This window comes from Erinaceus europaeus, chromosome X (genome assembly GCF_950295315.1).
Source record: "Erinaceus europaeus chromosome X, mEriEur2.1, whole genome shotgun sequence".
In the NCBI taxonomy this organism is placed as follows: domain Eukaryota; kingdom Metazoa; phylum Chordata; class Mammalia; order Eulipotyphla; family Erinaceidae; genus Erinaceus; species Erinaceus europaeus.
The window spans coordinates 4,524,866-4,541,027 of record NC_080185.1 but is presented as its reverse complement, the minus strand read 5'-3'; the positions used below and the strand labels follow the sequence as shown (position 1 = coordinate 4,541,027).

The 16,162-nt window shown below is 40.2% G+C and overlaps 1 long non-coding RNA gene across 1 annotated transcript; it reads right to left on the bottom strand.

Moving 5' to 3' along the window:
* Positions 1-332: 332 nt before the first annotated feature.
* On the bottom strand, positions 333-14,676 carry LOC132535932 (uncharacterized). The gene is made up of 2 exons (XR_009547648.1): positions 14,558-14,676; positions 333-952 (listed from the first exon to the last, which is right to left on the bottom strand). It is a non-coding gene; the product is annotated as an uncharacterized LOC132535932 (long non-coding RNA).
* Between the last annotated feature and the right edge of the window lie 1,486 nt (positions 14,677-16,162).

The following is a 16,162-nucleotide window of genomic DNA, read 5'->3' as shown; positions in this document are numbered from 1 at the left end:
TTTTTTTCTATGCTTTTCTCCTATATCTGCTCCCTTCTTTCTTGGATTCCTTCATTCATCACATGGTTATGATGTATTATATAAAGGTACTTGGCATACAGAAGTGGATCTGATAGATTCCATGCCCTTGATTCACTAATAATCTATATTCTATATTGGAAGTCAATAGGCAATGAAATGTCTCTATGTTTTCTATTCATTATGAAATATGTTATCCCACAATTAATCAGACCTAAAGAAATAAAGAAGTGTTGTACTTAACTTAAAAAGAGGTTGGTGGTTGGGGCTGCTGTCGAGGCACGTAAAAGGATTAACAGCTGGGAGCTGGGAACTGGTTTAAATAATACATGGTTTATTAGAGTGAAATAGGTAAAAGGCAAAATAAGCAGTTGTCATCAAGGGTCAAGTGTATGCTAGGTCTATAAAGTCTGAATATGGTTATCAAAATTTAGTTCCATAAGATAAACAATTATCAGATCTGGTAAAGGTTGCTCATGGCTGTAGAGGGGTCTAAAAATTTATAGACTAGCAGAGTCTCACATGTTAGGTTCCCCAGAGAAGTAGACATAGAGGATGGATGCCTAGAGCATCTCTGCCAAGATGCATCTGATCAGGAGAAGAAGTTGCAGCCAAAATGAGTGAGAGTTCCGACTGCTGTCCTTTTAAGTCTATTCAGCTTACCCACAATCCTTTGCACACCAGCACAGACTGGATTCACCTACAGCCCACCATGTGCCTGTGCAGATCACTGCACACTCTGTCATCCTTCTGTCACCAAGGCTGATGTCACCACTGTGTTGGAGCTTCCGTCCATGGTCACTGTCCATGGTCACTGGCATATTGCGTCACCACAAAGAAGTTTACTTGATTTGAGAAAAGCACTGTTGGTCACTTTAGTGGAATGCTGCCCTTCGTTCTAATTCCCACTGACAAGGATGTGACTGAATTTAAACTGATTGAGAAAAAAGAGAAACTGAGACAGGGAGCTTTATGGTGTGTTGTGGGGAGCCAAGTTTGGTTATGCATCTTCCAATCTTCTTAACTGTTATTCAACATTTCTCCTCAGTTAGAATCTAGGTTCTGGAAACTTTATCTATATCTGCATATCTGAAAACTCCAGAAAACCATAGACTGGTGTTGGACTATCTGCACTCAGACTGGAAAGAATCCATTCCTTCCCACTAGGATTCATGACTTAAGAGTCTCATGAGAAGCTTCATGTTCCACTTTGGGCTGCACTGCCCTTACTTCCTGTCTGTTATAGTATGTTGAGATAAACAGGAAGACTAACCTTGTACACACTGAAAATCCCTGAAGGGAACTGCTCCTAGCCCGGGACCATGAAATAAGCAAATGGTGGCACAAAATGACCCACAAACAGCAACCAGTAACCTTGGTTGAGGTATGAATTCCATTTTTGAAGAAATACACATGGGGGTTGGCTTCTATTTCAATGAAACAAGTACACAGTGTACGAAAAGCAGTCTGAGTAGTGGCCACAAGTTTTTCCACCTGCTTAACTAATTACCCAGCTGTCCTGTCCTTTGCTGTGATGGTAATGGTCTCAGGTGCAATGACATTCCATGATTCCTAACAGCAGTGGCATAAGCCTATGGCAGATCTTTCTCACCTGTTTGAATTCACTTGCTCAAACCATCTATTATTTTACAAAGAACTGGCCTGGAGCTGATTGCTGACTGGTTGGTTTATGGGACAGACTGGCAGTGTTTGTAGGAGACTTTACTAGTTACATATACAGATAAGCTGAAGGAGACTCAATGGTCCATGACATTTCTTCCCAGGGGAGGACACTGTTTACTTCACTACTGATCTGTTATTCCCTTGCAAGTCTCCATAACACTGCTCCCTGAAGGTTAGCATTGGTTAGCTACTCTGGGGTGTGGGGGGTGTTGACAAGTTCCCTGTTACCTAAGAGTTCATACTCATCAGTGAAGAACTTTAGGAGGGAACTCCAGCATCTGAATATGTGAAGGGTATGACCTCTTGTTTGTCTTTGAGCAATTCTTTGAATATTTTCATTCCTAATAAATCCACACTTGTGAAAATCTCCTCTAAGTATGGGATGATCCCACTCAAACAGAAGCTGAGAAAAAAAGAACAGGAAATGCAAAGCAGAATTTGACTGATTTTGGAGTATTGCAGCAAAGTAAAACACCCTGTGGGTGGGAGGGTAGATTTTCAGCTCCACTGTAGGGGGGTGGAGGTAGGCACACAGACCCTGTGGTGGTGGAAATAGTGCTAATATACACTCCCATTAACTTATAATCTTATAAATCACTAATCAGTATGAGAGAGGAAAAAATAGATTGAATGTCTCAAACTTTTTAATACATAGACCTCAGTTCTGAGTAAATATTCCTTCGATCTAAGCACTTAAGGTTTCAAATTAGCAAGCTGATTGAATTCTAACGTTGGGCTTAAACTGTTAATGCATTTATAATAATAACTTTTTTGAAATATTAAATCACCTATAATCTTGGACCAAGGAGGCAAGAAGAAATTGGTCTTGTCAATATATAATAGATAGTTATTTATATATAGCACTAAATAACATAAATTATAGTATGGTCTTGTATGGTACAGTAAATCCTAACCATGGTATTTTCTTTTTAAAAACTTTTAAAATATTTATTTATTTATTCCCTTTTGTTGCCTTTGTTGTTTTATTGTTGTAGTAATTATTGTTGTTGTTATTGATAACATTGTGGTTGGATAGGACAGAGAGAAAAGGAGAGAGGAGGGGAAGACAGAGAGGGGGAGAGAAAGATAGACACCTGCAGACCTGCTTCACCGCCTGTGAAGTGACTCCCCTGCAGGTGGGGAACCGGGGACTCGAACCGGGACCCTTATGCTAGTCCTTGCGCTTAGTACCACCGTTGCTTAACCAGCTGCACTACTGTCTGACCCCCACCATGGTAATTTCAAAGTAAACAAAGTTCCCAAATAGATCGGCTATAATATTAATTATCTATTGCCTTTTAAAACTTTAAGACAGCAAGAAACCTTCCTCATTCTCTATAAAACTCATATTTATCCCAGTCCTGGAACCTCTGGGGCTTTGCTGGTTTTCTTTCATGTTTCTTTGGATCCATACCATTTGATACTGCATGCTGATCTCAACTGAATCAATGCAACCAGTGTCACCTCCACATGTTTCACTATAGACTGTGTCCAGAGATGCCAGGCCTGCAGTGTCAACCTTCCAGGTCCAATACTCTAGTGGGACCTTTCCTAGCTCATAGCATTCCTTAGTCCCATTTCAGATGGCACAGTTATTAACAAAGTTATAGAACTTAGATATAGACCAGGGCCCATGAGATAGGGCACACATGCACATGTATCCATAAGGTGGAAGGAAATACATACTTTAAAATAAAAGTACACAATAGTCTACAGTGACTCAATAGGTGAAACAAGCAGGTAGAAAGGCCTAAAAAAGACACCTGAGATTCCCAAACAGACATGATGGGCCTAGACCTCAAATAAATCCCTCTCTCCATTGGTACCAGTCATCTCTAACAGGAACAACACAACAGACCCCTAGGTGGGCTCCCATAGGGCCTTTCCCTCAATGTGAATCAACAGTGGTAGAGAATGTTCCATCCTCTGAAGGGAGACTGGCAAACATACTCTATGCTACACCTGAGGAAGATGGGTCCTGATATTGAGGCAGCTTGGAACATTTATACTCATGACCACAGAATGTGAGCTCAGATCTACAGGGATGCAGAGGTCACATAGGCTCCTAAGCTGAATATGGGCCTCATATCAGATCAAATCAATGGGGTTTACAGTCAACAATATTTATGCACCTTTCCCATATTTAGAAGCTACTCTCTTCCCTGATCCAGCTTTCTGGTCCTTTTTCCAGCCATGATACCATCTCCCCAGACAATAACTTGTATCAACATGCATATCAGATATCAAGCTCAGAAAAACAAAACAAAACAAAACAAAACAAAACAAATAACTAGTATAATCATGGGCACTTTGGAATATACCTAAAATAGGCCTACTACCTATATACAAAACTGAGACCTCCCCAACTCTTCATCTGCACTATTCCAGCCTTTAGGTTCATGATTAGTCAACAATTTGTTTGGCTTTATATGTTAACTCTATTTTCAGCCACCAGAGCCCTGCCCAACTAGAGAAAGAGAGAGACAGGCTAGAAGTATGGATTGACCTGCTAACACCCATATTCAGCAGGGAAACAATTACAGAAGCCAGAACTACAACCACTTCACCCCATAATGTTCCTGGGTCCATACTCCCAGAGGGATAAAGAATAGGAAAGCTATCAGGGGAAGGGACGAGATAAGGAGTTCTGGTGGTGGTAACTGTGTGGAGTTCTACCCTCTTATCCTATGGTTTTTGTCAGTGTTTCCTTTTTTATAAATAAAAATAAAATAAAATAAAATAAAACATTCTATTAAAAAAGACATCATAAAGTACTGAATGAGATATTTTCTACTTAGACCTAGATACACTCCTCACCTAATTCCTATTTAACTTCTCTCAATCACTCTAAGCCTAGCCCTGTCAGGTAAAGTAAGGACTGCAAGAGCTGGGTAAGGGCAAGAAACTAGAGACTTCTTGGGACTTCCGGAGACAGGGCTACTGAGCAGCAGCAGCTGTTTCTCTCCTCTCCTTTCCCAAAGCAACTAGGAATACCAAAGGAGATCATCTGGGACCACAACAAGGCAGGATTAGCACCAAATCACCAGTGAGTGCAAAGACATGTGGCTCACAGACAGAGAGGAGCCTAGGGAGAGATTAAGTGGCTGGTAAGAGTCCATCAGTTTACCAGTTGAGACACAACCTCCAGTCTGTTTCAGCAACAAGGGGATGGCTGAAGGGAGGAGAGGACTCCCTTAAGATTCACCAAATGCAACTGTGAGTCTCCATTGCTACTGCCCTCAAAGGCTGGAGCAGCAGGGGGGAGGTCCTGTGCTGATACAAGGGGATAGAGAACTAACCAGGAAACTCAGGAGAAGATCTACACCTTGGTGACCTACTGGTGGGGCTGTGTGATGGGAGCCTTTCCATATGGTTCTACTGATGAGAACATAGTAAATAGTTACCTCAAAACCTACAGACTATAAACCGGACTTGTTTAGAAACTGAAAGGGCCCTGCAGTGCTGCCCAGCTTGACAGAGAAGCTGAATTGAGCCTGGAGCTATGAATCCTTCAGGTGTGAGTGTCTCTTTGCATAACCACTGTATTATCTCTCCCCCACCCTGCTTTATCTCTTGGTCGGAAGTGAGGGATTAAGATAAGAAGGCTACTTCTAATTTAAAAGCCCTTAGGCTCCCATAGCTTGCAGGGGAGAAAAAGAACAAAAGAGGCTTTTAAAGCCACTGTGGTCCAATTCAGGGATTAAAATAATATTGAAACAATTGTCAATTTCCACAACTGTGAACCCTTTAAGTACCTTATTTAGACATACGTCAATACAGGCAAAAGTGCTCAGTAATTTGAAAAGTACTAAGAAAGGGACCTCATAACATACTATATAGAATGGTTAAACCAACGAGAAGAAATACTGGAGAAATAAACCAGGGCGAGAGTCCAGCTAAAAGCCCCCCAAAAGTTGAAACACAAAATAATGAGGTCAACATCCAAACACTAGTTAAGGAAATAATCACACGAGTGAGTAAAGACTTTGAAAGAATTGTCATCAGAAATGCAGAAAGAACAAATGAGACTCTGGGAGAAAACACTACTTATCTCAAGGTTATTAGAGAACTTAAAGCTGAAATAGCTGAGCTAAGATTACAACTAGCTGAACAAGCTAAACCAGTATCAGAACAAGGTAACAAGATAGATAAACTCCAGAAAACAGTAGAAGGGAGAGAGAATAGAATAATTGAGGCTGAAGAAAGAATTATCAAGATCAAGGACAAATTAGAGACAACTAAAAAAGAAGTAAGAGATCTCAAAAACAGATTAAGAGATACTGAAAACAACAACAGAGACCTATAGGATGACTTCAAAAGAAATAATATACACATTATTGGCTTATCAGAGGAAGAAAGACAGGGAGGGGAAGAAAGCGTTCTTTAGGACATAATAACTGAGAATTCTCTAGTCTATATAACACCCAATGAGAAACCATCTAAATACATCAAACATCTACTAAAAGAGCTACTGCAATATATTAAGAGCATACAATCATAGTAGGGGACCTCAACACCCCACTCTCTCAACTTGACAGATCATTCAGGCAGAAAATCAATAAAGAAATGAGGGAGTTAAATGAGGAGATAGATAAACTAGAACTATCGGACATTTTCAGAGTCATTAATCCCAAGAAACTGTAATACACATTCTACTCAAGTCCACATGGGTCATTCTCAAGGATAGGCCATATATTAGGACACAAAGACAGCATCAGCAAATTCAAGACCATTGAAATCATGCCAACCATCTTCTCAGACCATATTGCAATTAAACTAACACTAAGCAATAAACAAAAGATTAGCTATAGTCCCAAAATGCGGAAGCTCAATAGTATGCTACTTAACAACTACTGGGTCAAAGAGGAAATAAAGAAATAAATCAAAATGTTTTGAGAGTTCAATGAAAATGAAAATGAAGACACAAGCTATCAAAATATCAAAATATTTGGGACACAGCTAAGGCAGTACCGAGAGGGTTGTTCATAGCCATACAAGCACACATTAGGAAAAAGAAAAAGCACAAATAAACAACCTGATTGCACATTATAGAACTAGAAGAAGAACAAAGGAACCCTAAAGAAACCAGAAATATGGGAGTCGGGCGGTAGCACAGTGGGTTAAGCACATGTGGCACAAAGCACAAGGACCAGTGTAAGGATCCCAGTTTGAGCCCATGACTCCCCACCTTCAGGGGACTCACTTCATAGGCGGTGAAGCAGGTCCGCAGGTGTCTATCTTTCTCTCCCCCTCTCTGTCTTCCCCTACTCTCTCCATTTCTCTCTGTCCTATCTGACATCAGTAACAACAATAATAACTACTACAACAAGGGCAACAAAAGAGAAAATAAATAATTTTTTTAAAAAAAGAAACCAGAAATACAGAAGTAACAAAAGTTATGGAAGACATAAATATCATTGAAAATAATAAAATCATCCAAAAGATCAATGAAAGTAAATGTTGGTTCTTCAAAAGAGTGAACAAAATCGACAAACCTTTATCCAGACACACAAAACAAAAAAGTGAGAAGAAGCAAATAAATCAGATCATAAATGAAAGAAGATATCATAACAGACACCGCAGAAATTCAATATATCATGTGAGGCTTCTATGAACAACTATATGCCACCAAGCTAGAGAACCTGGAAGAAATGGACAATTTCCTAGATACCTATAAACTTCCAAAATTAAATAAAGAGGAACTAGATAATATGAACAGGCCCATCACAGCTAGTGAAACTGATGGCAATCAAAAAACTTCCCAAGAAAAAAGTCCTAGACCAGATGTTTTTACAAATGAATTCTACAAAACCTTCAAAGAAGAACTAATATCTCTACTTTTTTAAAGATTCTTTTAATTTTTTATTATCTTTATTTATTAGATAGAGACAGCCAGAAATTGAGAGTAAGGGGAGATAGAGATACAGAGAGACACCTGAAGCCCTGCTTCACCACTCACAAAGCTTTCCCTCTGCAGGTGGGGACCAGGGGCTTGAGCCTGGGTCCTTGCACACTGTAACATGTGCGCTCAACCAGGTGTGCCACCACCCAGGCCCAATATCTCTACTTTTAAAATCTTCCAGAATATTGAAGACACTGGAATACTCCCTGCCAGCTTCTATGAAGCCAACATCACTCAGATACCAAAAGCAGATAGGGACACGACCAAAAAAGAAAATTACAGACCAATTACCTCTTGTGAACATAGATGCTAAAATATTGAACAAAATTCTAGCCAACCATATGCAGCAGTATATTAAAAAACATTGTTCATCATGACCAAGTGGGGTTTATCCCAGGGATGCAAGGTTGGTTTAATATATGTAAATCAATCAACATGATCCACCACATCAATAAAAGCAAGACCAAAAACCACATGATCATATCAATGGATGCAGAGAAAGCTTTTACCAAAATACAATATCCCTTTATGATCAAAACACTACAAAAATGGGGATAGATGGAAAATTCCTGAAGATAGTGGAGTCTATATATAGCAAAACTAAAGCCAACACCATACTCAATGGTGAAAAACTGGAAGCATTTCCCCTCAGATCAGGTACTAGACAGGGCTGTCCACTATCACCATTACTATTCAGCATAGTGTTGGAAGTTCTTGCCATAGCAATCAGGCAGCAGCAAGAAATTAAAGGGGTACAGATTGGAAGAGAAGAAGACAGACTCTCACTATCTGCAGATGATATGATAGTATACATAGAAAAACCTAAAGAATCCAGCAAGAAGCTTTTGGAAATCATCAGGCAATACAGTAAGGTGTCAGGCTACAAAATTAACATTCAAAAGTCAGTACCATTCCTCTATGCAAACCCTATGTTAGAAGAAGATGAAATCCAGAAATTAATTCCTTTTACTATAGCAAATAAAATAAAATAAAATATCTGGGAATACACCTAACCAAATAAGTGCAAAACTTGTGTACTGAAAATTATGAGTCACTACTCAAGGAAATTGACAAAAAGACACAAAGAAGTGGAAAGATATTCCATGTTCATGGGTTGGAAGAATTAACATCATCAAAATGAATATACTACTCAGAGCCATCTACAAATTTAATGCTATCCCCATCAAGATCCCAACCACATTTTTTAGGAGAATATAACAAATACTACAAATGTTTATCTGGAACCAGAAAAGACCTAGAATTGCCAAAACAATCTTGAGAAGTTAGAACAGAACTGGAGGCATCGCACACCCAGATATCAAAGTGTATTATAGGGCCATTGTAATCAAAACTGCTTGTAACTGGAATATGAATAGACACACTGACCAGTGGAATAGAATTGAGAGTGCAGAAGTAATCCCTCACACCTGTAGACATCTAATGTTTGACAAAGGTACCCAGACTATTAAATGGGGAAAGATGAGTCTCTTCAACAAATGGTGTTGGAAAAAATAGATTGAAACATGCAGAAGAATGAAAATGAGCCACTATCCTTCTCCAAATACAAAAGTAAATTCCAAGTGGATCAAGGACTTGGATGTTAGACCAGTTCACAAACTATCAGATACTTAGAGGAAAATATTGGCAGAACTCTTTTCTGCATAAATTTTAAAGACATCTTCAATGAAACGAATCCAATTACAAAGAAGACTAAGGAAAGTATAATCCTATGGGACTACATCAGATGAAAAAGCTGCTGCATAGGAAAAAAAAAAAAAAAAAAAAAAACACTACCCAAACCAAGAGACCCTTCACAGAATGGGAAAATATCTTTACATGCCATATATCAGACAAGAGGCTAATAACCAAAATATATAAAGAGCTTGTCAAACTCAACCACAAGAAAACAAATAACTCCATCCAAAAATGGGGAGAGAACATGGACAGAATATTCATCACAGAAGAGACCCGAAAGTCCGAGAAACACATGAAAAATGCTCCAAGTCTTTGATTGTCAGAGAAATGCAAATAAAGACAATGAGGTAACACCACACTCCTGTGAGAATGTTATACATCAGAAAAGGTAGCATCAGCAAATGCTGGAGAGGTTGTACGATCAAAGGAACCCTCCCGCACTGCTGGTGGGAATGTAAATTGGTCCAAGAAGTCTGGAGAACTCTCAGAAGGCTAGAAATGGACCTACCCTATGATCCTGAAATTCTTCTCTTGGGGATATATCCTATGGAACCCAACACACCCATCCAAATAGGTCTGTGTACACATATGTTCTTAGCAGCACAATTTGTAATAGCCAAAACCTGGAAGCAACCCAGGTGTCCAACAACAGATGAGTGGCTGAGCAAGTAGTGGTATATATACACAATGGAATACTACTCAGCTATTAAAAATGGTGACTTCACTGTTTTCAGCTGATCTTGGGTGGAGCTTGAAAAAATCATCTTAAGTGAAATAAGTCAGAAACAGCAGGATGCATGTGGGTTGATCTTACTCTCAGTCAGAAGTTGAAAAACAAGATCAGAGAGAAAACACAAGTAGAACCTGAACTGGAGTTGGCATATTGCACCAAAGTAAAAGATTCTGGGGTGGGTAGGGGGGGAGAATACAGGTCCAAGAAGGCAGACAGAGGACCTAGTGGGGGCTGTATTGTTATATGGAAAACTGGGAAATGTTATGCATGTACAAACTATTGTATTTACTGTCAAATGTAAAACATTAATTCCCCAATAAAGAAAATTTTTTTAAAAGAGCAAGAAACTGGCACACTCTAATAATAGCCCCTTTGGTCACTACTAGGCCACCTCATCATCTGTCACCCTACTCAGGGAATCCTGGGATTCCTACACAGATATGATGGACCTAGACCTCTAACACATTCCTCTCTCCACCACTACTGATAATCTCCGTAAGGAACAACATCATGTACCCTCTTGTGGGCCTCCACAGGACCTTGCCTTCATGTAGAACAACAGTGGTAGAAATTGCTCCACTCTCCAAAGGGAGGCTAGGTCAACACACTCTGCCACTCAAGGAATAATGGCCCTGAAATGAATACAGCCTAGAATGTTCCTAGCTGTGACCATGGAATGTGAGCTCAGACCTACAGGGATACAGAGGTTACACAGGTTCCTATGCTAAATATGGATAGACATGGGTCCTAGGACAGATTGATGGTGTCTACAGTTAGCAGTATTTATATACTTTTCCCATATGTGGGAGCTACACTTTGCCCTGATCCAGCTTTCTAGTCCTATTCTCAATTCTGACACCAACTTTCCAAACAATACTCTTAGCTCACCTTCTTGCTATCTGTCGGGCTCAGACAAAAATTAGTAATGTCATGGGCCCCCCTTGGAGTATACTTAAATTACACTTCCTAGCTTCTTCCAACATGAAAACCCCAAATCTTATCTGCTATTTCTTTACCTGTAGGTTCCTGATTATTAAAAAACTTGTTCTGCTTTCTATCTTAATGCTTTTCAGCCACCAAGTTGCAGATGCTACCATGATGCCAACCTGACTTCCCTGGACAGACAATCTCACCAATGTGTCCTGGAACCCCACCTCCAGAGAACCCTACCCTACTAGGGAATGATAGTAACAGCCTGGGGGTATGTATCAACCTGTGAATACCCATGCCCATCAGAGAAGCAATTACAGAAACCAGACCTCCCACCCTCTGCTCCCCATAAAGATTTTTGGTCCATACTCCCAGAGGGACAAAGAATAGGGATATTTCTAAGGGGGGAGGGCTATAGAATTCTGGTGGTAGGAACTGTATGAAATTGTACCCCTCTTATCCCACAATCTTGTCAATCATCATTAAATCACTAATGAAAAAAAAAGAAAAGAAAATCTCCTCTAAATAGGGCCACCTGTACAACGACTGTTTTTTTTTTTTTTTTCCCTAGGTCCAGACAGAAATTCAAGGAGGGATTCTGGGAGCAATTACACAAATGAAGACATTCTTGTGTGGCTTAGGCCTTAAGTCCTTTGGCATCTTACTTCTTGAACCTTTTTCTTTTCTCATACTGTGTTTTTACTTGTGTCCTGTTTCTTTGACTAAAGATGGAACAGGTAGGACCAGGAATGCAACTTCTCCCTCAGAGGAACAGGAAATGAGAAAGGCAGTGCTGGCTTTAGGGCTAATTGTTCCCTGAGGCCCATGTATCCAACCAGTCATTGATCACCTGGGCTTGTTGATAGCCTTCTGTCCAAGAATTCCTTTAGAGGAGAAATTGAGTTCTCTGCAGGAAAAGTTGGAATGCTATGCCACCTATAAACTGGGCATATCCCCTCCATTCTTTGTCAATTTGGGCTTCTATACTTGCAAATGTAGTGTGGGGTTTGATTTTTCAGCTGCCAACAGTGGTGTGGTTCTGCCTGACTATCGTCTGATATCAAAATACATCTAGGTTTTGTGTCTTAGGAGAATGCTGTGAGGTAACAAATTGATTTCTTTCTTTCTTTTTTTCTTTTACCTTTTTGTTATTATTTTTATTGTTGTAGTTATTATTGTTGTTGTTATTGATGTCATCATTGTTAGGACGAAGAGAAATGGAGAGAGGAGTGGAAGACAGAGAGAGGGAGAGAGAGATAGAAACCTGCAAACCTACTTCACCACCTGTGGAGTGAATCCCCTGCAGGTGGGGAGACAGGAGGCTCGAACAGGGATCCTTACACTGGTCCTTGCACTTCGCACTGTGCTACCGCCCAACTCCCTCTTTTTATTTTATTATTATTGTTATTATTATTATTTATAAAATGGAAATATTTACAAGACTATCGGATAAGAGGGGTACAATTCTACACAATTTCCACCACCAGAGCTCTGTATCCAATCCCTTCCCTTTTATCCTGATAGCTTTCCTATTCTTTATCCCTCTGGGAGTATGGACCCAGGGTCATTATAGGGTGCAGAAAGTGGAAGGTCTGGCTTCTATAATTGCTACGCCGCTCAACATGGGCATTGGCAGACTGATCCATACTTACAGCCTGTCTCTTTCCCTAGTGGGGCAGGGCTTTGGGGAGGTGGAGCTCCAGAACACATTTGTGGGGTCTTCTGCCCAGGGAAATCAGGTTGGCATTCTGGGATTTGCTTCTTTCTTTCCCTTTCTCCTTCCTTTCCTCCCTTCCTTCCTCTTCCCTCTATTTCCATCCTTTTCTCTTTCTTCTTTTCTTCCTTCAACCCCATCTCTCTCTGCTCTCTCCCTCTCTCTTATTTGGAGAAAAAAATATCTATTTCCATTTTCATTCCTTACATGCAGGTTTCAATTCTCTTCTGAGGGAATTATCTTAAGTGTCTCACTGCCATTGTTTTCCTATGAGAGAGCATGTGGGAAGGAAAGTCTTGAATTCTTCAAGGAATGCCCCTTAGTTGATTGAGAGGTGAGTAAATGAGGCTACCATGTCTTATGCTACTAAAAATCTGAGAACAGGGAGTCGGGCGGTAGCGCAGTGGGTTAAGTGCAGGTGGCGCAAAGCAAGGACTGGCGTAAGGATAACAGTTCAAGCCCCCGGCTCCCCACCTGCAGGGGAGTCGCTTCACAGGCGGTGAAGCAGGTCTGCAGGTGTCTGTCTTTCTCTCCCCCTCTCTGTCTTCCCCCCCTCTCTCCATTTCTCTCTGTCCTATCCAACAATGATGACATCAACAACAACAACAACAACAATAACTGCAACAATAAAACAGCAAGGGCAACACAAGGGAATAAAATAAATAATTTTTTTTTAATCTGAGAACAACACACACACATCGTTAAATGATTGCTATCTCTCCAGTGGTCGTAGAAATATATCTGTATGATAAATACAAGTTATTTCATAGGAAAGGATGTAAAACCAAACATGGAGGAATTTACACCCAAGAGCTTCTGTGAAGTAAGTGGGAAGCACAGTTATAAATGAAACAATTGTTGTCAGTGGTCCAGATCCAGCTCACATACCTAGCCATGTGGTCCAATGACCCTGATTCAAGTGCTCCAACTTTGCTCACTAGAGGCAGTGTTCTATTCTGTTCATCTTGTGAGCATATACTTATGCTATATAGAGTTATAGAGCTTCAGAGCAGGAGTAGAGGACCAGTATACACAACTCCAGGGTCTTTTCAAACTTTGCATATTGATCCACTAAATCTAATGGATAATGATCAGTAAATTTTAATAAATCAAATATTAAGAATCAGATTATCTTATTCATTTATTATATTTTAAACGTACCTATGTACATATATTGGGTTATGATGCAAAATTCAGGGGGCTGGGCAGTGGTGCACCCAGTTAAGTGCACACAGTACAAAATGCAAAGGATCTGAGTTCAAACCCCCCCCCCCCGCACTCTCTACCTGCAGGAGGGACACTTCACAAGTGGTGAAACAAGTCTGCAGATGTCTATCTACCTCTCTCCTTCTCTAGAGATAGGGAGAGACCCTCCTCAATTTCCTTCTGTCCTATCCAATAAAATGGGGACAAAATGGCCTCCAGGAGCAGTGGACTCGCAGTGTTGACACCAAGCCCCAGTGATAACTCTGGAAGCCAAATATTTTTTCTTTTTAAAAACATTTATCAATATGTTACTTATGAAAGACAAGGAGAGAGAACAAAACATCACTCTGGCACACACGATGCTGGGGATTAAATTTAGGAGAGTTCACTGCTTGAGAGTTTATTGCTTCATCCACTGAACTACCTCCTGGACCACTAAAATTCATTCCTTACTGTGAGATGATATATTGGCTTCTATCACTGTGAAACAACAACTTTAAGACATACTTGCTTACAATAGGCATTTGTTATCTTTCCAGGAACCCAGAAGCAGCTTAACTCAATGGTTCTGGTTCAGAGTTTCTCATGATGCCACAACCAATATTTCAGCTAGGGCTGCAATCATCTGAAGGTTTGGCTGGAACTGGAAGAGTTGTTTCCAAAGTGGTACACTCACATGGCAAGAAAGGTGATCCTGGCTACTGGCTGAAGGCTGCAATTTCTTCCTGTGTGGACCACTCAGTAAGGTTACTTGAGCGTTCTTAAACTATGATGCCAGATTCCCCTCCACAGAAAGCAACCTAATAAAGCAAGGCAGAAATGAAAATATATTTCCCCCAGCATCATAAATTGCACACTGTCATTTTTACCATATGTATCCAGTAATCAGACCAAAAATGATAGTGTTGGAAATTCACAGGGCTGTGAATATCAACAGATGAGACTTATTGGGGGCCAACTTGAAGGTGTCCAGAAGGGGTAATAAATAGAATTAAATAACTTGAAATTTTCAATCTTTCAATTGTCCAGTTCAGGCATAAATCTTGAGTCATCACCAAAACCTGAAGATTGAGCTATCATGTATGTGTTCTACTGTTGCAATTACCAAGTGCTCACGAAGTAAATGTGGGATGTACACAATGATTAATGAGTAGTTACTGAAGCCACTAACTATGCATACAGATAGAAAGTGGTCTAAATAAATCATCAGGATGAACAGGATGTTTAGTTCATATTGCAGAGCTAGATCTTATTCTTACTTGAACGCAGGGCTGGTGAAGAATTTGGAGGACGGGATAAGGGAAGACAAGACCCAAGGATCTAACCATGGGTGCAGACCTGACCCCATGTAAATGAGTCAGAAAACCAATGGTAATGTTCAGAGGGCATCTTATGTGTTCGATTTCCTCTTCCGCCAATGGCACTAGGCATCAGGGAGATGAATTTCAAAAAGATTTTATCAATGTATCTCACAATGGCCTGGTGAAGAAAATGGCAACATGTTTTTATTTGTTTGCTTTTGCTTATACACCAGACAAATCATCAGGGTCAATAATGGACAGCCAAACAGAATTAGTAAACCCACAGAAATTCAGAAACAGTGTTCCTGAAGTATGCTGAAAACTGTCTATATGATCAACACACCTTTCATCTGCTTGGATTAGCCTATGGAAGACATTCTAATTCAACTTGTGAAAAAATGTTTTAATATGAACAGAATGCTACAAACTCTTTATGGGCAGCAGTACTATTCTGCCTGTCTCCAAAGGGTTAGTTGGTCAAGGGATGGGCATTGTGATCTCTAATAATGTGGTACAATGGTTTTCCCCAAGGGGTGGGGGGTTGTGAAGAGACGCAAATTCTCTGTAGCAAATGGACCTGTTGTGACCCCCAACAGAGTCTGGGACAATGAACATATGAATGGTGTCGGCCTGAGGTGCAGCAGATTGATGGGGATGTATTTAAGGACAGACTTGGAGCAGCTTGCTCTCTTGATCCTATGACCTCCACCGTGGACTCTCCATTTGGTGTGGCTCCCAGATTCATCCTGGTATTTTCACATGGTGATTTTGGGTAACTTAGTTTGCAGACTTTGAACTTTTGCCTATTTTCCTAGCTAGACTTCTCCCCCTCACATTCTCGGTGATTTTATTAAATAATCCTCTTTTTTGCTTACCCTTAAATGGAGCTGCTTATTTTGTAGCACCTAGATATTTGAGTGTTTTCTGTTTCACCAAAATAAAGCTTCTAATTGTTTAAACCCATTCTCAGCACCATGCAG